Below are 22,735 nucleotides of genomic sequence, written 5' to 3'. Positions count from 1 at the left end.
TCATCGGCATACTATACGTGGAAGGCATATGAGTTCAGAGATAATATTATGATAGACTTCTAGCATTTACGTTTGACTCGTGTGTTAGCTGATCAAACTGAAATTTTCACAAGAGAGAGCCAATGATCATTGCTTTATTAGACCAGTAGCTAAGATGATATTTTGACCAGTGTCCACGCGGGTTGGGGCCGGGCTGGCGCTTTGAGGATATTACCTCCATGGCTGCAAGGCACGGGAGCCCGGGCAATGATGGGACACGCGGGTCAGGGCTGGTGTGTGCTCAAAGGACTGGGTCTCCATGTATTGGAGCACGATCAGAGATGTAGACGGCGATGCAGGGAGACAATAGCAATGGCAAAGCATGGGAGCAGGCCTGCGGCTAACATTTATCCTCCATCCAGATGCTCATCGGTCATCCAAACCCTTCCACCCATAAAACACATGAAACAGAAGATAAAGTGTACTACTAATTATGAATGGATCAATCATGAGACAAATTGAGAATCATAAAAATATAATGGTGCTGAGACAAACGGTGAATTAACAGCTGAGCGGTCGCTTGCCTTCAGGTCAATGCGGACGATGCCCAGCTGCCATCGCACTCATGTCACCTAGACATCACCGCCGTCTGACTGCTATCCCAGGTCACTCCTCTCTCGACCTTGATCTACCGAGCCGAGCCCCAAGACTTGAAAGCCTGCGGACAGTTTGGGTCAAAGCCAAATCTGAAAGCATCCATCGTTGGATCCTCTTCTCCAGTTCATAGACAAATAATTTGCTCTGATCCAAGTTGTAGATGAATCAGTCTTTTTCTTAAGAAAACAAAACAGGTACGCTGATTCAAGGGGATAGACGTGTGCGGAAGAGGCAGCAGGGGCCGGGAACTATTGCGAGACGTGGTGCAGCAGTGCAAGATTGGCTTGATGGCGAACGAACCTCCTCTTCTTCTGCTTCATGGCATGATTCAAATCCACCATAGTGCCGCTACGAACATAAGAAAACCAAAAGAAGATTATCAGATCCTATAACGTCGAGACGGGCGGCTAGCATGCTCGTACCCTGCGATGTTCATCCTATCCGCCGGCGGCTTCCTCACCCTCCTCCTTGGATCCGCAAATCACGTTGTGTGCTGGACGGCTCTGCTCCAGTTGGAGATGTAGACAGACAACTGAATTCGAATTAAATCAGTGGGGAAAACATGTATGTGTATACCTGCGCATGATTATCATGATCGGTTTAGATGAAGGGTGTCCTCACCGACCTTGCAGAGGAAGGCTTGGGTGGAGGAGCCGACTTCTGTGGACAGCACACACTTGGTCGATGGGGCAGTGCCTAGCCGGACCATCTCGAGAAGATGCAGGAAGATGGGAGCAGCAGCGGCGGGGCTGTTTTGCTGGATTTAGCGCTCTATGTGGGGCGTCGAGGAGAAGAGGGCCCCGGATCTTGAGCCGGTGGAGGGCCTGGGCAGGGGAGCCGGCACCCAGCCGGGCCATCTCAGGAGGAAGCAGGGAGGCGGGGCTGGTTTCCTGATCAGCTGCTCGGTGAGGGCGTCGTGGAGCAAATCCTCTTCACGGAGAGATGAATCGGTCGCATATTCAGTTGAGATGCCAGGATGCACATCCGTCCTTATTATCGCCGGCGTCGTCTAGAGGTCGGGTGCCCCGCCCAGGGATTTGGTAGCGGGAGGAGAGAACACATCCCCGTCGGCCTGTTCGCTATACTTCGTCCATCCCCTCCTGATTCCTAGATCTGTCCCACGCCTGGGGTGAGGTGGCCGGTGCTGGCGGCAGTGGCGGCGACGACGGACATACGAGGGAGGAAGGATTTGTGCGGGCCTGTTTCAAGAGGAGGGTAGGATTCGTTGGCATAAAAGACAATGGGGGGAAGGAGGAGTTGTGTTTGGACTTGAGACAGGCGTCGTATGAACGGCATGAGAAAACGTTTCTTTGTTAGTCCTGGACAGAAACATATTTTCTTAGGCAAAGCCAACTCGAAAAAAAAATAGATGATGGAGTCAACCTGACGGAGTCAATCAGAGGCCCAATCAGGTTTGTGAGACGGAGAGAAAAAAGGATGAACCGTTTTTTCACTACGTACGAAAATCCTGTAAGGACGTGTGGATCCCAAATTAGTACCACCTCGTTTATATTACGATTTTGTCTATACAAATCATAAAAGCGTATTATGTCATGAGAAGAAAGCGTATTGTGACGGTGAACCCACGGAGTCAATCCGTACTTTATTATTAGGGAAAGAAAATATAATGTATTATTGACTCCGTGGGTTCACCGTCACAATACGCTTTTTTCTGTGATTTTACGCTTTTAACTTGAATTTAAAACATATATGCGAGGTGGTACTAAAACCGTTTCGTTCACTGGTGACAATTGTTTCCGAGCGTAGTCGATGTTGGGCTGGAGCGAGGCGAGTCTGCTAGGTTAGATGGACCAACTCTGGCCCATCTCATCTATACGTTTTAGTTTTTTTTTCCTTTAGAAAGAAAAACAATCGCTGGTTGTTTGTATTTCGAGGTCGGTGGTTTTGTCTTCCGGCTCAAGTCTACGATTCCTATAGGGAGTTGGAAACCAGCGGCACTAGACATGTAGGCACACAATAACCCCTGGGAAAACCATATTAAAGGAAAACTTCTAGGCAATAGATACCTTATTTATAGAAACGGAAAAACCAACGGGCCACCCACACCGTTCCGATCCCGCCTTTTGTGATTTGCTCGAGATCGATTGCGATCTCGGGTTTAGGTCCGCTGCAACCAAGGCGAGTGCGCCCGTAATCGTCGGCAAGACTAGCCAAGTCATGGCCGTACGTGGAGATGGAATCGTCACGACCTGCCATGGCACGGCCGTACGTGGAGAGATGCACATGAAGCAGGATGAGGGCCATCGGATCGAGGCATCGGGGAGCAAGGCTGAACCTGCCGCCGTCATTGATGTCGATGATGGTAATGCAAAGGACGTAGATGCATGTGAGACTGGACGTGGAGAACATGCTCTGTGCTAGGATTAGCATCCAGCATGACGATGATGATGACATGTCGCTGGGCGTGAGTGTGGACAAGCAGAAGGCCATCAACAACGAACACACATAATTAGCACTTGTTATGAGCGGATCATCGTCATCTCAAGGCCAACTCACCAATCCTCTCTAACTACGCGCAGATGCATTCTGCGACGAGCAGCGCCAACTGTGCTTGATCATCAAGGATCTGTACTTGTTATGTCGAACTTGACGGGCTCATCATGGTGGACACGGTCCGGTCAGGGCACGACACGGCACAGGTTTGCACCGGCCGCGACCGGTTCGGTTCGAAGTGCCCAGTGGGCCTGTTTCCCTGAACCGGACCGGCAAGGCGAAAGCTCAGTCAGGACCGAGGGACCAAGCAATGGCTGGGGTGCACGAGCTGCGTGTGTCCCTTGCGCCTTCGAGCGTGCCCTGCGTCTGTGCCTAGCGTGCTTGCGTGTTTGTGTCGTGCCATGTCTTAAAGAGCAAAACCTCCGTTTGTTTGCTTTAGACAAAGAGGCAGTTCATCTATGGTAGCGTCTCATTCCGGTTCGCGGGGAACTCCGCCACCAGCCGGCACTGTCACAACATACTACGTACGTACATCGTCGCTTTCAATTTCATCAGATTACTAATCAACTTGTACTGCAATACTAACTGTATGTGCATCAATTGATTGCAAATTCATACATAGTATGTGGGAACGACCATGATGAGATCAACTTTGAGTTCCTGGGGAACAAGACGGAGAACACCAACGTGTGCATGTTCACTGAGGTGTTTGTCACCAACCAAGGTGCACTTGGAACGAACACATGCGGATGAAAGATTGCTCGAGGAAGAAGAAAGATAGTTGTTTTGCACCGCACAAACTAAATCTCTACTATTAAAGGAAGATTGAACGTCGTGATGGTTCGACCTCCTTTGATCCTCTCCTCCCTTCGAACGAAAAGCATCGCACGAGGGCCACACGCCCGCAGCAGCCCAAAAATCGCCAGCTCAGCCCACGTACGAGATACACATCGGCCCTTTCCTCCCCTCGTACGATAGCATGCACTAAAAAAAATCTGCCGAAAACCTCGCGCACCACACCGACGCAAAAACAGGGTAGAACCCACGTCCTCCACCTTCTCCCGACCAAATCTCCATCTCCAGAACCAGACCTCTCTCCCAATCCCGAACTACCTGTTGGCACCCCTCCCTGGCTCCCTCCCATGAGTCCGCGACCACCCAACGGCGGCCCATCTCTCCCGCAGCAACCACCGCACCGGCCACCCACCCATCTCCTCCTCCTCTCACTCACGCCGGCAAAGGGGGGCCAGCCGCCGCCACCCCAGAACGTTGTGTATGAGCAGGCACAGCACCGCCGCCTCCCTAGGTCGCGACATGTAGCGGTTCGGCTACCCCGACACAGCCGCCGGCTGGCCCAGCGAGGAGGACGCTTTGAATCTGGGACCTGCAGTATTGGATAGAGGAAAGTTACATCTACAGTTGGTCCGCGAGCATGGCGAGGTATGTGCATCTCATCCTCTTCTCTGCACACTCACGCTTTTCACATTTGAGTGCCTGATTGTATGTTAGCCTCTTGTGACAGCCGGCAGCGACGATGAAATAATGCATTGGCCCATTGCCTGATGAAGAAGATGAGACAAGTGAAGATTATGTACGATGAAATATTACAGATCAGGTACATGTAACCCTGTTCATTTTGATGGTATTTTAGTTCTTGTGATTTGGCGATTTTAACTCATACTAGACCAATGATGACAATTTCTTTTTGTTCATATAGAACATGGGAAACACTTCCCTTAAATATAGTTTATCCATATATCGCCTTACTTTTCAATAGTTATAAGATATGTCACATTGGTTGTTTCCTTCGTTTTGAGCAAACGTTAGTTCAAAATGATTAATCTAGACACTGGTTAACATGATTTAGGCTTGGCACCTTAGCATATATCCAAGGTCCAAACTCGGATGGTACACAAGGATTTCTGTATGCGGAGGTTAGCTTCAGCAGAACAATTATATTGATGACGACGATGATGAGCTGGAGAAGGTGAGTGGTGGTGGCCACCTCCTCCCTCCTAAGCACTATCGCTCATTGATGTCTATGTACATGGCGACCTTGTTGCTACATCATCGCTGGCCACACCCACCTCGATCTGTGTCTTCACTGGCCTCTCTACCTACAACGTTTCTTCTCATCACACTAAGTACTGTTTTCGGCTCGGATTGTGAGAATATGATTATGTCGTAATTGAACTATAGTGCCTCTGTATATGTTATTTGAAATTCCAGTTTAATCGATTCTGATTATGTCGTAATTGAACTATAGTGCCTCTGTATATGTTATTTGAAATTCCAGTTTAATCGATTCTGGTAGTTCATTGTTGCAATTTACACATTTAATCTTCATTACTGCAGTTTCTTTCTATAAACTGGTTCATATCTTATAGTCTAAAAAACTGGTTCATATCATTATCGGTACTGACTCAGCGAAAACTTTTCATGATCTGATATGGATCTCAATTCTGATTATTTGTGAAAAGTATTCTAGCTCTGATATGGATCCATGTTCTGATTTTGTGTGAAAAGTTTTCTTTCGTAACTTTTCTCTTTACTACTGAAATGGATATTTTGCTCTGTTTTGATGACCCCTAGAGATGTACAGCTCCATTTTGATGACTCCATCACCAGGGAGCTCTTGGTTGCACTGCAATCAGGGAGGCCTTGTCAACTCGCTGATGCCACTTAACCTCTATGGTCTCTCATTGCTCAAGATGGATAGTTTTGTGCAGGTTTGGCCTCAACCACTTCTTCCTGTCCTACTGCTACATTTGGACCATGACACTCAGTTCTAGCAAAACTATTGTAAAGTTGCAGGCCAGACCTGTGAAATCCGAGGCTTGTCACAGGATGGTGTTCATGGTCTATAAGCTTTTGAGATGTTGTCTTGGCTCCTCCTTTACAAACAACATTTATGATGATATGCCTCTAAGGGTTGTAGTTAAGAGTTGATGAGTGTTGTTTTCCATGCTATTCTTTGTCCCTTGTGCTGGTAGTTGAGAAGAGGGAGAAGGAGAGAGAGATGGAGGGACATCAAAGAGGAGTGTGGTAACCACATAGGAAGACACGGTTATGTTGCAGCCAGTACAGACGTGGTTTTGTGTGCAAGTCGACGCAAACCTGCCGTTGTGATGGTTGGGGAGCCGAGGTAGCAGCAAGCAGTGCCTTTACGCTGGATCATGCAGTCTGGTTGTGGATGGTCAGAGCTCATGGACCTGTCTTCCCCTTGGGTGTGGGCGAGTCACACACAACACCGGGTGTTTACTTTCCTTCAGTGAATTGAAAGCAAAAACAGAAAAACATGAGGAATGTTTGTTTGTCCATGTTGCGCGATCCTGATCATGTTAGTTTGTGAAGAAAAACAAAACACCATGTCACTGTAATGCTTTAAATGTTTTATATCTTTTAGTTGTTTATTTTAGAACAAACCTTAATTCAGCAGGGTGTTTCAAGGTGAGACACCCTTGATGATCGTTGTTTTCTTTAGATCATTATCACCCTATTTTAAGTGAATACATCAGAGTTGTGTTTAACTATGCTTTATTTTTTCTTTATGTGACCTATATTTTGTTCTGCTTGAATTTCTATCAAGGGACGGAGTTTGGTTTCATGCATCTTGAAACAAAGCTTCCAGTCGGGCGGCGTCCCACTTCACATTTTGCTAAGGTGCTTCCATGGTTTCTCCAGTCTCTCAAGCGCAGCATAGCCTGCTTGCATGACTTTTTCCTTGCTGCTCGCGCTGCCCCTATGTACAACAACACTGTTCTGATGATCTCTCCTGCTGACACTGATCTCCCATCTCCTCATCTTATGCGCCATCTCTGTGCTGGTTGATCAGTGGCACTAGACGTTGATGCTCACGCCGTTGTCAGAAACGCACTGAGCTACTCAACCTGTGAGTATTACTTTGCTCCTCCACTGATGGTATTAGAGTTTTCAATTAAACTGGTCGAATTAGATGCCTTGCAAATTTGTTGCTTCCATGAGATCTAGGTACATAGGTGGAAATTGTAGTGTTACTTATCTTTTGTCGATCATGAAAACCCATAGTAGTCAATGTTTCTGTGTTTTGTATGCATCTATTTGGTAATTTTCTACAGATTGGTACCATCTTTCTATGGACTGGCACGTATAAGAGAAGGTCTTGGTTTCTTGAAGCATTATATTTGTTGCTTCAGAAGATAATTATTCGATCTCGAGTGATCCGTGTACGAATGCGCTCTTGTTGATAGCAATCGAACCAAAACCATGGTTTCATCATTGATGGATTTTTTTTCTGCAAAAACTGTAATACTCCACTGTAGCTCCTTAATCTCCAAATTGCCATTGTCTGACTAAGCACTCCAACAATGACTTCATTTAATTGACAAACTAAAAAAAATTCTAAGAAAAACTAACTTTTCTTCATGAAATTTGATAAATTTGGACGTTAGTGTTTAGGCTCGCCATTTTATGCATTTGAGTAAAAAAATCATTTATTCTTTGTAGTTTCTCAAACATCATACAGAAGGCTTAGTTTCTTGTATTGATGATAATGAGGCTTGATTAAGCAGAAATGCTTTAATAAAGATTCACACTTCTATTGACAGGGTCTATTAATGAGTGGAAAAGCCAAGTTAGTGCATGTTCGAGTTCTCCACTTGCATTATTAAATGGGTGGCAGTTCAAGGTTTCAATTTCTATCACACTTTGTGACACTTCCTTCGGATTTCCTTTGATGAATTACCTTTTCACTCTTAGGTGTGACTGGTGAGTAGTTGTTTGACTTGGACATTTCATTCTCTAAAGCCGTAAGCACTTAACAGTTACTGTGTCCCTTTTAAAAAATCAAATGTTCATAGGGAGCTCTATGTTTTTGCTTTGTGTTTATTCCCTACACCAGATTTAGCTCAATCTAGGATATATTTCTTCTTGTATAATTAACTTTTGCATTCTAAGAATTCTACAGTTGTCCTTTAATTGGAATAGTTGTCTTTTCTCTTACATCCTTTCACATGTTTCAGCTTTTCTATTTCGGGTTATGTACTTTTGTTATGGAAAAAGTTATACTATATCCTTTCTTCCTCATTCCTGTACAAATAGTATTAATTGTGATTCATTTTTCTTGTGTCTGCAGGTCAGTCACTGTCAGGACCGACAAAGTGCATACTGAAGATGACGAGGGGATGGGCTAGACCAATGTGTTTTAGACGTCAGAATTAGAATCGTGTGGGAGTTGTACATGTGCTTGTGTGTGTGGGTGGGTGTGTGTGTGTGTGTGTGCGCGCGTGTGTGTGGGCGTGTGCGTGGGTTATTTAATGTGCTAGCGAGTCGTTCATACTGAAATATACTTCCTCCGTTCCTAAATATGTCTTTCTAGAGATTTCAATATAGACTACATACGGATGTATATATACGTATTTTAGAGTGTAGATTCATTCATTTTTCTTCGCATGTAGCCCATATTGAAATCTCTAAAAAGAATTATGTTTAGGAACGAAGAGAGTAATTTTCAATCCCACCCGCCCCTACTCGAAACTCTCCTGTTCTTCCCTATCTACTTCCAAATTTCTTGTCATCCTCGTGTGTTCTGATCCTTCCTAAACCTAAGTTAGCTCAACAGTTGGTATAATTAAAAGCTTTATTTTGGTCTGAATCATGCTTTCACTACACTTGATTGTACTGGTAAATTGATAAGTTCGCTAATCCTCTTTGGGTTCGATCAATGTTGGTTTGATTTATCGAAAGGCTGCGACCACTCCATTCAAACCCAATGCTCTGAATAGGATTCCAGTAGTACCCATGGAACTATGGATGGCATGGGGGAGTGGTTGGTGGCCATCATCATGGTGCTCACTGAAGGTGGTGATCATTGACCAGGCATGCAGATTGACGTGCAAACCCAGTGTTGTAACTCATTTCATCAATGGCCTTAAACAGGACGTCACGATCTCAGGGGAGCAGTTGAATCACAACTTCTTGATACAAATGTTTTGATCAAATCCGTGCCAAGTCAGTGTCAAACTTTATTTGCATTACTAAAATGGAAAATACGAACAATTAAATTATTGCTCTCTATTTATTCAATTGATTGCTCTCCAAAAATGATGTTAGAAGGATTTTGAGTCGATAAAAATAATATAATATGTTGAAAGAATAAGAACATAAAAACATAGATTAAACACGGTCCTGAGTATGAAGGTTGAGGGTCATTGCACAACAATAAAAGAGTGAAGGTTGAGAGGAAAGGGGTCTGAGGAAGATAGGAGTGGGAGAGAACACCAATTTGCCATTATAGGAATACGAAGCAAATGCCATTTTTGACACACATGTTTGAAATAGAACAATTGTTTGATCTTTATTTTATAATATTATTCCGTGGCAACGTTGAAGGAGAGCAAGGGGGTGATAAGGTGTTGGCGATGGCGGTGAGACAACTCGTGAGGTCGGATCTGTGTAGGCGGCCAGTAAGGATTGTGAGCAATAATCAAATTTGATGGTCCGTGGCAACGCACGGGCACTCAACTAGTAGCTTTTATGTATTTCTTTGCTACTTATTCAGCCTTATCGAACATAAAAGGGCTTTGTGGCTCCTGACTCTGCATCGTCGTGATCCACAACACTCTGACAAACCACAAGCAGACCGATGAGGCGCGAGAATCGCTCCAGGCAGTTAGACCCGCGAGCTAATCTAGCTAAAAGAGAGAAAGCGTTCGAGACTAACCCGACGAAAAACCAAAGTGCTAACTGAACTAACTGAAAACGTGACAGGGCTTGAGATTTATTCAACATTGTTCGCCGGCCTCGTGGGCGAGAAGAAGATGCAGTTCGTGCCCTGTGTTCTGCGTGCATTGGCCACACCGCTTCATTGCGTTAGCGAAGCCGGGGACGTGACGGCTGCGACAAATTTGATGGCGGCGGCCGGCGGCCATGGTCAGGGAAGAGAGACGCGTGCGTCGTGTAGGCAGCGTTCTGGACCAATTCATGACGCAGGAACGAAGATGGCGGTGCGGTGGTTCACTCGGGGATTGCCCGTGGCCGCGACGATGTGGAATGGCTGCCGTGGCTAGCCGTGGACGAGCGCCTCGCCGCCTTGACAAAATATGGATGCACAGGATTATGCTACTAACATTGTGGAGCGTGTGCTGTTGCGGTGCTATGACATCTACACTCTGTGGAAAAAGATTTGATTTACAGTTGATGCTAGAGATTTTTCTGGGATCTACTTTTGACGGGTCAATCTGGTTTGTTGGCTGCTAGGTGGCTACATAAGATGCTACAGTGCGCCACGGAGAGGTACACAGGTTCCCCACAGCTACATGTATGTATCATAAAGTTTCATCTTTCATTTTTGAAGTTCAGTATTGACTCCTTAATCCTGTTTCTTAGGGTTCATGATTGACAATTGATATTGGATTATGGAACTAAAATGTCTACTCTGTAACTAAATGTTCATGGATGTCTTAAAAGGAGGACAATTCGGACCATAAATGTACAGTATATTTGATGGATCCGTCTAATCTATACTTGAAATTACAGTGTGTAATTTATTTAGACACTATATATATGTTTGATGGAGCCTTCTACGTTGGACTGTTGGACTTGAAATTACAGTGTACAATTTCCTTCCGACTTGCTAATTCAAATTTGCTCATTTTAGACTCAATAATAATAATAATTCTAAACAACATAATAATCTAGAAAATATTTTTCGAAGGATGTTTCTTTACATCTTATATCATTATGATGTGAGATGGGTTACATGTCTCTAAATAATTTTAGCGGAGTTGTTATTTAACATCCGTAAGCCATTGTTGGCAAGGGTGAATTTTAAAGGATAGGATTCATATAGGATTTTTTCCTTTAGAGCCCTTTGGTTCATAGGAATGGATTCCTATTCCTATATAGGATTGGTTCCTATCCTTCACATTTCATAGGAAAATAAAAAAGAGTCTAGACTCAATAGAAAAATTCCTTTGGTGTCAACCAAATGACATCTTCCTACTCATAGGATTTGAGATACATGTCATCTCATTTCCTACAAGATTTCTATTCCTATAATAATCCTATCCTATGAATCAAAAGAGGCCTCAATGTGGTATTCCTATTTGAAATTGAGAGTGTGGGCTGGTGGAGAGGGTCCTTTTTTCGCGGGAAGGTGGAGAGGGTCCTTCAGCCATGCTTATTAGGGTAAATGTGTTCGATACTTTTTTTGGAAAAGATATTGCGCAAGCGTTCGTCGTAGTGTGCAGTCACACCAATGCCGCCTGATCTCGTCGAGGAGTGGAGATGTACAACCGAGTGCTTATGTGATGATGACATCATGGATCAGACGCCAATGTCTATGCTCGTTATGTCGAAGGGTTGTCCTATTCTTTCCCTCCCGTTGCAATGCACGGGCATTTGTGCTAGTAATAATAATAATAATAATAATAATCTATCCCTAATAATATATATAATATAATATATATATATTATATATATATATTTATAATAATAATAATAATAATAATAATAATAATAATAATATCTATCCCTAATAATAAAGTACGGATTGACTCCGTGGGTTCACTTTATTTTACGCTTCCATTTTGAATTTTAAAACTTATTTGAGGTGGTACTATTCATGTAGGTCAAAAACATTACGATCCTGCCGGTATGATTAAAACTTGGTCCTCTGTACGTTGGCCCAGCTTGCAACGCAGGGAGGAAAAAAGGCTCAGCTTGCAACTCAGGGAGGAAAAAACACTTGGGCCTTCTGGCTGTACGTTGGCCCATCTTCAGTGCAACGCAAGGAGGTAAAAAGTACATGCTTGCGATAGGATTTGAACTCACAACCTTCCACGCAATACCTCTTCGCTTGGTTATTTATCTTCGCTTGGTTTTCTTAACAACTAGTAAGCAGCCCGTGCAACAAAGGACCGGAGAGTATCCGTCACCTACTTTTTGTATGTCCAGTTGCGATTCAGGTTTGGAAACTGCTTGGAGTGTGGGATGTAATACAGAGGGGATTGGCGATGAATACTTGCGGGGAGGTTATGTTGGATTATCTTCTTAGCCTACCGGACGATCATATCCATGTGCTAGGATTGCCAAAATTGCGAGAAACGGTGGCTACATGCTGTTGGTACTTGTGATGGGAAAGGAGAAAAATTACACATGGAGGTGATCCACTAACGGCGCCACAGATCAATCTTGCTGTACGCTCCTTGGCAGAGAACTTTATAGCAGCGAATTCACCACGGCCAAGAGTTCATTTGGGAGGTTGGATGAGACCAAGGACCGGGTATGTCAAGCTAAATGTGGACGCGAGTTTTGATCAGGACTTATTTGAAGGTTCAGTAGGTGCTGTCATTAGAGACCACAAGGGCAAGTTTATAGCTGCAGCAAATGAAAAACTTGGAGTCTGTTATGATGCTTTTACTGCTGAGGCAATTGCAATCAGATTCGGCCTAAATCTTGCTCGCACAACTGGATGTAGCAAAGTTAAGGTGAATTCAGATAATTCGGACATGGTTGAAGCGCTCGTTATTTCATGTCTTTAGAATTCAGTCATATTGTTTATGAGCATTGTTTTAGAGAGAATAATAAGGTAGCACATGAATTAGCTAGTCTAACTAGATTCAATCCTCCTGATGTATGGTTGGATGATCCCCCGTCGGCTATCATCCCCTTAATTGTATCAGATGCTACTATTGTAGCCAATTAATAAAGGAGGTGTTTATCAAAAAAAAGCAGCCCGTGCAACGCACGGCTCAATCGAAGCAGCCTATTAAATTCATGTGAGTATTGAATTCTGAATTCATATTCACAAATTTTAGAAAAGTAATAGGACATCTATAGTGTGTGATGATCGCTGCCTCTCCAAAGGTCAAGTTTAAAGCAAAGCCCAATGAGTTGTCTCAAGCAGACCAAAAAGAAATCCCAATCCATGAAGAAATAACAATCCTATAGTAAAGATTTCAGGATGTCTAATTTCTTGTGTGAACTTGAAAGGACTTATAATAGGTGTAGGCATTGTCCAACTGAACATGGCAAAGATGTGAACTTCAAATAAGAATATACGAAAAGTAGAAGATAGCAATCAGAACCTAAATAGTTCAGTTCTGAAAAAAATAAACTATGTAATCTGAAATATGTAAACTATGTAATATAAAAAATGTTTTAGTTCCACGGAGTGGTCCAAATGGCGGCAGCACGCGCGTCCTCACCGGCTTAGACGGGGCTCCCATGTCCCCGCCTACCGCAGGTGCGTAGCGGAACCGAGACTCCCACGTCCTCGAAAGTGGCGGGAAACTCGCGCTTCTCCCCATACATAATCCTGTTGTTTGAACCAACCATCAAGAAACATAATATCAAGTGAATAAACAGTTAACTTTTATCCAAATCTATTCACATTACAAGTTTTTACCTAAGCCTTTTGAGGATGTCTATATGATTGGGTTTGGTGCTTTTTCACCTATTAATCTCATTGCCAATCCTCCTCCTTATGGTTAGTGGTCTCCTAATTTCCATGCCTTGCTCTAAACCCCTCAGTTTGCAATTCTATCTTGTTTGAGGCCAAACTTCTTTACATTCACATGAGTAGTTAAGAGGTATAATTAAACTGTGAAAGAAATGACAAAATCATAGAAAGGATATATTTCGGAATACATATCAAGCTAGTCCTTTGTAATGACCATAGCAATTACTATATTTAGTTAACAACTGAGGTATAAGAGGACGATATAGGGGAAAATATCGTGAACTGCAAACACTAAATACTCGAGTTTCTAGTGATTCATCCCATGTGTAATGAAACTTCAGAGGTGTTCTTTAGAAAGAAAATTATTAGGTGTAGACCTCAAATAAAGATACTGAATAGTCAAGTTACCTGGCATCATAGTAATCAAATTCACATAATGAAAATCATGGAAGAAAGTTAAAGAAAAGTGCTTCCATTAAGTACTGTAATATGATATAGTTGTGCATGCCTGCTGTATTTGGCTGCTGAACTATAGCTCCTCCTCCATCCATTTTAGAGTCCTCATTCCTAAAAATAAAAGACGAACATGGTTATTCTTTATGCATGAAAATCCGATTGTTCTCCAAGGGGGATTGGAAATCACAGATTAATTCAGGAGCTATTATTGATATAAAATACTAAGAAAAGAGAGAATATTGCAACTATTAACAAAAGTATTGTTAGGCCACAAATTAAATCTGTTTAAATTTTTAACACGTATGGACACACACCCCAACCGCAAAAGACAAAAAAAGTTGCTGCAGCTGATTTTCGCATTGCCATCTATGCATAGAACAGGGGACAAATTTAATTAGCGCACTTACTACTCATTTCTCCTCAAACTGAATAAAAGTGCACTGATGATGGGCATATCTTTCCCTGTTTGACAGGTTCAAATTGTTGTAAAAAAAAGAAGAGAAAATAGACTCACCTGAGCCATGCATGCATGATTTGTCCAGTTACGACAGGTGTAGGAACTTATTCTGAATTTATGAAACTCAAAGGCCAAGCTAAAAAAAATTCCTTCCGATCCAGAAAGACCGACCTGTCTGAAAATAATTAAAAGAAAAAAACATATGTATCAGTACAGAGGGAGTTCTGTTTACAACTACCCATGGAAAACCTTTTGTTCTTTTGAATTCACCATTCAGTGATCATCATATTCATTTGCTCTCTTGAAGCTAATCTCTTAAAGCCAAGAATAGAGCACACTTTCTTGATGAGGCACTACTGAATGATCTCGAACCTGAAACACCGCCACACAGTCTCCCTTAGTATCATAGCCACACCACCTCCGATGAAACAAAAAAATCGCAGGAATCATGGAACAGAACAACAAACAACATTGATCCTGCACCAAATAGAACAACAAACAACATTGATTCTGCACCGAATTGGAAAGTGCTAACATCTTGAGGAGTTAAGAAAAACCTACGAGCATGGCCTTCAGTACATTGGCACCTAGGCACATTGATATGCCTGGCAGAAAGAAGCCAGATGAGAAGCCAGGGAGCAGCAGATGTATGTCTGACTCTAATTATCAAGACAAAGATCAATGCTAATCTAACCTCGGGCATGTTGCTGCTTGTGGAAGTTGTGTCCAATTCACTCATATATCTCTTTAAAAGTTTCATATGACCCTGTTAAAAGAGAATAACTATATATCTTGAATAAATTGGCAGTTGTCTTCAGAATAAGAAAAAAATGGTAACAGAAACCTTTAGCCAAGTTGTAGCTCATAATCATCCAGCTCGTCAGACCATCTAGTTGACTCTTTAATCCGTTTTAAAACTTCCTTGGGGTTACTATTCCAATGCAAAATGTTCAAACTGAATACAACAAGTTCAATCCAGGAAAGCACAAATGATAAAACTGACATGTACCTTGATAAAGTCAAGTTGCAGAAGGCCTTTGCGGTGTGCATAATATCTTCGAACACCATCCAATGTTTTTAGAAATACATCTTTGTCCTGTAAAAACGATATTTGAAAGACGAGACAATTGGAACACAACGCAGATTCTTAGAATATCACAGATTCATATTTATAATCTAATCTCTCCACGAGCAAAAAAGGTGAGACATGCAAAGTTAATTCCACAAGAAATTAAAAACTAAATGTACCAAAACATTTGAATGATCCAGAACTGAAACACTAATCACCTGCAAAAGAAATGGTTCATCACAATAAAAGGATGCGGGCGGCTGCTCATGCTCGCGGCGGCGGAGAAGAGGACCGGCTGGCAGCGGCGGCGGCAGAGGACCGGCGGGCGGCGGGAGGAAGGCGAGTATGGGCGGGAGGCGGGAGAGGATGGGCGGGCGGCTACTCACGCTCGCGGCGGCTCCAGCGGGAGGAAGGCGAGGATGGGCGGGAGGCGGGAGAGGATGGGTGGGTGGCTAGTCACGCTCGCGGCGGCTCCGGCTCTCCCGCGGCGAAGGGCACGACGGACGGCGACCTGCGGCGGCTCCCGCAGCGAAGGGCGGCTCCCGCGGCGCGCGACGGGCGGCGGCTCCGGCTGCTGGAGGAACAGCAGGCGGCGAACGGCGCAGGAGGAGGAGGAGGAGGAGGAGGAGGGGGCAGGTCGTGCGGACGGGACAAGAGATCGTGTGTACGGTTTTGTTTTAAGAGAGGGGCGGGTTAGCGATCGATTAAGACGGAGGATGTGGTTGGTAGCGTTAAACACATAAAGATTAATGATCATTAGATTTTATTAATGGATGGATCTGATTGTTTGGATCTGCCTCTCTTTTTTTTATAAGGGTAGTAGATGGCATGGTGGGTAATTAAAGCGTAAAACGCGTTTAGTATGCTGGAGGGATGTAGACCATCAGATTGTAGGTTTCGATGGATAGGATGATCTGGTTCTCCACCCTCTTTTTCTTTTATAGTGATAGTAGATTAGTACCACCTCATGTTAACTGTTTTTTAACACACGACCAACACCTTTGGGGTTGCAATCTCTAGCCACAGGGCCAAACCACTGATGTGTTTTATTAAAGAGGAAATATATATATATATACACATATGCGAGATACCATAAAAAAAGTAAATGATCCCACCTCGTCCACATATATTGAATCACTTCTGTTTAAATATGTCCGCAAGTGGTCTAGGTAACAAGCTGGCTCAGGAGCAATATGAGGCGTATGGAAACACATAATTACCTTCCAGGAAAGAATTAGTCAGGAACGGAAGGCCTTGATTCGTGGGCTAATTAAACGAGATTTAAGGAAGGGAGGCCACAAAATGAGTCAGGAAGGAATTAATGCATGAGGAGGAGTGTTGGGGGGCGCCCTGCCATTGGCTAATTCAACGAGATTTAATCCAAGCACGGAAGGAAATAATTATCCATGAGCAGGAACGAATGTGATGAATTTGGATTTAAAGAGGCGTGAGGCCACGTAATAAAAGAGCAAGGAAGGAAATAATTATCCAGGAACGAAGGTGGTGAATTTGGGGTAGGTGGTGTGAAGTCTGAAGGAAGATGGAAGTCCATTGGATTCAGGTTGTCACCTATGCGGAAAATTTACCTAATATTTTAGGTCAATTAAAAAGATTCTCTATTTTTTGAATTGCTATTTTGCTTTTGATCCAAACGATGTTCCATATATTTTTTTGATATCATAACCATATTTATTCATATTCATGTACAAAATGTGTCATGCAACTGACTAGAGATCAACTATAAAGTTAAAAAAGATTTACCTAATGTTTATTCTAAAATTTGTACTCTGAATTAAAATTGATTCAAATGATGTTCCATATTTTGTTTTGATATCATAAACATATGTTTAGTCAGATACAAAATTATTTTGAGACAATTAATTCACACTTGCTAGATTTCTTTGAGATGCTTCATGAAATGTCTGAACCTGAACTTATTCATAAACTTACATTTAATGTTAGACCACATTATCCTTAAATTTGATGCTAACTGTGTACCGGGGCAGTTCCTTGACCAGACCAATTGTGGATCATATGAACCAGTGTTTTCACCGTTGCAAAACACATGCGTTGTGCTAGGGAGCATAGGTGTGGTGATGGTGCATGCACCAAGTGCAGTTGAGAAAATAACTCACCATCATTACAAGTTCGCAAAATTACAAGTCGACATGGGAAGGGGCTGTTGAAACATCATGTTCGAGTATGATGATCAAGCTCATCGCCTTGGGATTGATCATGTTTGTTATGAATATGCGCACAACAAGACCATCATGAACAATGATGGCGAAGGGAAAGAAGTGGTAAGGGCATCTCCAATGGTTGTAAGATAGTTGTTGGTAGACTTTGTCACATAGGATTTTTGATGATGTGTCATACAATAAATGAAGAAAGAGAGGAAGGTTGTATGTACATGAACCAACACCCATTGCACAAGCTCTAATGTAGAATGAGAGAGCACCCCATTTATTATCTCACATCCTATTGGACAAACTAGATACAACCCATTGGAGTTGTTGTATGTTAAGGTGTTGGTTGATGACATGGCATATTTTACCAACAAGCTAACATACAAACTATTGAAGATGCCTTAATGCAGATGGGTCAGTAGGGAAGTGTAAGGATTTGTTTCTTTCGTTGCAATGCACGGACATTTTTGCTAATAATAATAATAATAATAATAATAATAATCTATCCCTAATAATATATATATAATATAATATAATATATATTATATATATTTATATTTATAATAATAATAATAATATCTTTTCCTAATAATAAAGCACGGATTGACTCCATGGATTCATCTTCACAATACACTTCTTCCCGTGAATTTACACTTTCACTTTGAATTTAAATATATACACCTCACTAAAAAATCGCTTGGTTCGTCCGTCCGTTTTCCCCTTCTTTTCTCTTTGGTAGGCGTTGGGTCACCCGTCGCCCACCTGGGCCACAACCCGTAGAATCCAGATGAGACATGATGGGAGCCGGCCTAGTCAATCAAGAGAGGAGGCAAAAACTTTCGCTGATCGTACTCCCTACTTCTGTTAGGTCCTCGATGGCATCGAACAGAGCTAGCCCATTATTGTGTATAGAAAACTGATTTGAACTGCTATCAAAAGTACCACCTCGCTTTGTTATGTCCCATCATACCAATTTATATACGTCATTGAATTAAAATTCGTAAAAAGCCTCGAGCGTACATGGATCAACAAGAGATACATCTTTGAGATGAAAAGCTGATGCAAACGACCTGGCTAGGGTACTCGTCATCCTCACAACACCAGCATCCGCCGTCACCCCGCCCGCCGGTCGCCGTCAATAGCATCAGATGCTTCCGGTGAGCGGCCTTGCATCGGATGCTTCCGGCGAGCAACCCCGCGTGGCTGGCGCTCCCGCCGGCGACCAGCCTTGCTTTTGCAGCCGCCCCATTGTTGCTACCCCCCATACGAGAGAGTCGCGCGAGAACGCTCGCCGCTGCTGCAACTTCTCGCCGCCGTCAGCTAATTGCCGTCAAACACACCATGGCTGGATTTGTGCTTGCAGAGAGAGCATGGTTGTTGCTGGATATGGTGCGAGCTTGCACAAGCCTTGGCGGTGGCTCTTGCTTGCGCATCAGTGGGGTTCCAGAGATAAGGGGAGAGAAGGGAGGAAGGAAACTGGGGATGACGGGGACAAGAAGGGACGGCTATGAAGATAAGGTCGATGAGGGACAGCGGTGCGTGCGCCAAACGATACGCGTCACCCGCGCGAGACGACTGGTGGGACAAGCCTATGGCCGCTTTTCTCGCAAAAAAAGTGTACGGCCGCTTGAAAACAAGCAATTCCCGTAGGATAGGATTAGATTTAGCTAGATTTGGTAATACTCATATATAACTAGGTAACCTCATGTAAACTTTCAACTAGATCAAATCGTCGTGCATGCATTTTTACATAATTGCCGGGTTTGGTACGGCATTCTTTTTTAAGTTGGATTTGCATATGTTTGTGTTTTTTATGTACTCATACTTTTTTTATGTACTCATACTAACTACACAGGTCACGACACATACGGCACAAACATATATGTCTAGACGTCCAATGAAATAAATACATAAATTATCTTCGAGGGCTGCTGATCTCGATGTCAAAACATAGGCATTTACGTGTTATGGCCACGACTGATCTCGATTTATACGAGTGCATAATAAATCATCAATGTCAAAACATAGGCATTTACATGTTATGGCCACGGAGTGTTTAGTTGTTCTCAATAAAGTTAAAGCTGTTGTTCCGAATCAGAAAGAAGATACAATGTTTGATGTCCCTGAAGATGGTCACGTTGAAGGTGTGGTATGGAGGAACATGGCAACCACCTTAAACATCCTTTTGACCCAAAATTGATGCTATGGAGAAAAAAGAACAATTGCATCCAGATAAAATTATTTTGAAAGTGTTGTATATATATGATATTTTTATTGTCTAATGTCAATACAATACTTAATCTGCTGGTGTGGTATATGCTTTGTCACTAGGCATTAACAGACTGATCTACAACATCGTACTGAAATTTGTCGGACAAAAGCCATGGTGTATATAGCAATGCTCTTACTTTAATATCATTTTTCCGCTTTCTAAATTACTTCAAAAAACATGATACTCTAGCACGCAAACAACACATATATTATTATACTTATGTCTAGCGTAATTAAATTTATTTATAAGTCGCTACATATGCTCTATTTATGATGCAAAATTTATATTAGCTTTTAATCAACACCAGATTCATACAGTATACATGCAGGCAAGCAATTTTGATGGCAATCTTGAGTCATGGATGCTAAGAAACAAAAAAGGAAAAGAGATAGAGAGCAGTATGCACAGATGACCAATGAAGATAAATAGGAAAAACTGAAAAAACGTCGTAAAGCCTATCATTTCAAAAAAGAATTAAATATTGGCCCCAGTTGCAAAAAATACACACAAGCGACGAAGAAATATTCAAACATGAAGTCAACACATAAGATAAAAAGGTGCGCACGGGAAAGGCAGAAATAGACAAATATGCAACCAGAATAAAAAAAGAAAGCTAGAATAGAACAAATTACAGCTAACCGTGAATTGAGACGCAACACACTAAACAAAAATTCAAGTGTGATGGAGAATCTGCATATAAACCACATGACAGAATAGTACATGAATTAGGACTTCACGATTAGCATGCACATACACAACATGGTTGGACGTTAAGCGAAGTATACACCATTTTTACTATATGATATCAGTAACTCAACATAATTGTCGTGTGTATGATTTTTTTATTATCAGTACAATGCTTCATTTACTTGTGAGAAAACGTCATATTGAAGTCAGATGAAAGACATCATGTGTTCTTTTACTTCAAAATCATTTGAATTAGTAACTGAACTCTTGAAGAATGTGCTTTAAAGTCAAGAAAAATGCACCCGGTGGAAGTACTCCGTGCACCCCTCTCTCTCCAACCACTGGCCATCCAACCCGTAGCAACGCACGGGCATGTTTTCTAGTGTGTGTGTCTCTCTCTCTCTCTCTCTCTCTCTATATATATATATATATATATATATATATATATATATATAAAGCACGGATTGACTCCGTGGGTTCACCGTCACAATACGCTTCTTCACGTGAATTTACGCTTTCAGTTTTTTTGTCCGTCCGTCTCATCTATCTTTTTCTATCTGACAAGGTGGTATTAATCTTACTGCGTCCCCAACTAGCTCTGGTGTTTGAATCGTTATCCCTACTACGTCGCCCAGCTAGGCCTAAATCCACGTGATATGGGCCTATTTTTTAAATAAAGTTATATGGGCCAGCTGGTCCTGTGGGGGTAGTGGTTAGCTTAAAATAAAAATAGGTTTCATATACGTCAACAGCTAGCTAGCGCTTCTTTGTACGTACGTCGTCGATCGGTCCCGGGTAATTTTCGTACGTCTGTCGTCAAGCTGGGCCTCGCCAGTGTGCTATGGGCCAACTGGTCCTGATGTGCTGATGTAACAACTTTTAAGAATGCCACTAACTGAGCTATTTGTCTTTGTGCAAAAAAGTATAAGGCCAGTATTGTAAGTCATAGTCCCACATTGCTTTTTGATATCAAATCACACCTATTTATATACACATGAGTTGCCACAATCAACAAGCCATGACATCAATAAATAAACAGAGGGTTCGCTTAAGAGAAACGAGGAAATTAACTAAGCCTCGGAAAGAAGCATGGGGTGCTTGCCGGGCATGGACATGCATGTCCAATCAAAATGCGACGCTGCCGGAAAGATGACTAAATCTTTGAGAATAAACTTGGTCACCTGCGTGTAACCTGATCACACTCGAAATCCAATTAATATGAGTGACACATTTAAAATGTGTTTATATGCCTATTGAAAATGTTATATAATTTTTAAAAATCGTTCATGCATTTAAAATTGTTAGTGTGGTTTTAAGAAAAGTTTTCACGTATTAAAATAATGTTCATATAAATTGAAAAACGTTCACCCTTTCTCAAAAAATGTTCATGTAATTCTAAAAAGTGTTCACATACATACAAATATCTGTAATTTAAAAAATATTTATGCTCTTTAAAAAGGTCCATGTGATTTAAAAAGTCTTTTTGTGTTTCAAATGGAAGGTTGATGCATTTTGAAAAACATTATGTACAATTTAAAAGTGAGTGGGTATATGAGGGACGAGCGTATGGACTAAGTGTAAGCCGTAGAACGGAAAGGGCGACTGTCACGTCCAACTTGAGGAGATTAGTTTTAAAAGTACTCCTTTCGGTCCTTTTTAGTTCGCATATAAAATTTGACTGAAGTCAAGCCTCGTAAAGTTTGACCAACTTTACAGAAAAAGTACCAATATTCACAATCTGAAATCAATATCAATAAATGTGTCATGACTTAAAGTTTCATATTATATAACTTTAGCACGGCAGATGTTGATATTTTTTCATATAAATACGGTCAAACTTTGTAAAGTTTGACTTCAGAGAATTCTAATATGCAGAGTAAAAATGACCAGAGGGAGTATTAGACATTCACTTGTGATGGCATGGTTCAATGTCAGCTGCGAGCGGAGTAGTCGAGATCATCATCATGGGATCAACCACGTTGAAGGCATTGCGTTCTAACAGATTAAAATACTCTTCAAAATATTTAACTATCAGACACTAACTCAAAATATAACATGTTATATATGAAAAATTCCT

General features: G+C 42.2%; 2 long non-coding RNA genes across 10 annotated transcripts; one reads left to right on the top strand and one right to left on the bottom strand.

Annotated features, from left to right (window-relative positions):
* Window positions 1–4,258: 4,258 nt before the first annotated feature.
* LOC147984465 (uncharacterized) lies at window positions 4,259–6,977 on the top strand. The gene is made up of 5 exons (XR_015615053.1): window positions 4,259–4,530; window positions 4,613–4,705; window positions 4,958–5,077; window positions 5,683–5,819; window positions 6,680–6,977. It is a non-coding gene; the product is annotated as an uncharacterized LOC147984465 (long non-coding RNA).
* Window positions 6,978–13,109: 6,132 nt separating this feature from the next.
* On the bottom strand, window positions 13,110–16,189 carry LOC125532391 (uncharacterized). Of its 9 annotated transcripts, XR_015616032.1 has the most exons (10): window positions 15,732–16,189; window positions 15,454–15,540; window positions 15,289–15,375; window positions 15,139–15,210; window positions 15,006–15,049; window positions 14,715–14,921; window positions 14,502–14,619; window positions 14,040–14,098; window positions 13,478–13,634; window positions 13,110–13,387 (listed from the first exon to the last, which is right to left on the bottom strand). It is a non-coding gene; the product is annotated as an uncharacterized LOC125532391 (long non-coding RNA). The 9 variants fall into 9 exon arrangements; XR_015616028.1 differs by having other exon boundaries at window positions 14,715–15,049; window positions 15,139–15,227; window positions 15,448–15,540; XR_015616025.1 differs by having other exon boundaries at window positions 14,715–15,049; window positions 15,448–15,540.
* Between the last annotated feature and the right edge of the window lie 6,546 nt (window positions 16,190–22,735).

Source organism: Triticum urartu, chromosome 2A (assembly GCF_056163025.1).
Source record: "Triticum urartu cultivar PI428250 chromosome 2A, HENAU_Tu73, whole genome shotgun sequence".
NCBI classification, from domain to species: domain Eukaryota; kingdom Viridiplantae; phylum Streptophyta; class Magnoliopsida; order Poales; family Poaceae; genus Triticum; species Triticum urartu.
The sequence above is the reverse complement of the archived record's forward strand: the minus strand, read 5'-3'. Positions and strand labels throughout refer to the sequence as shown.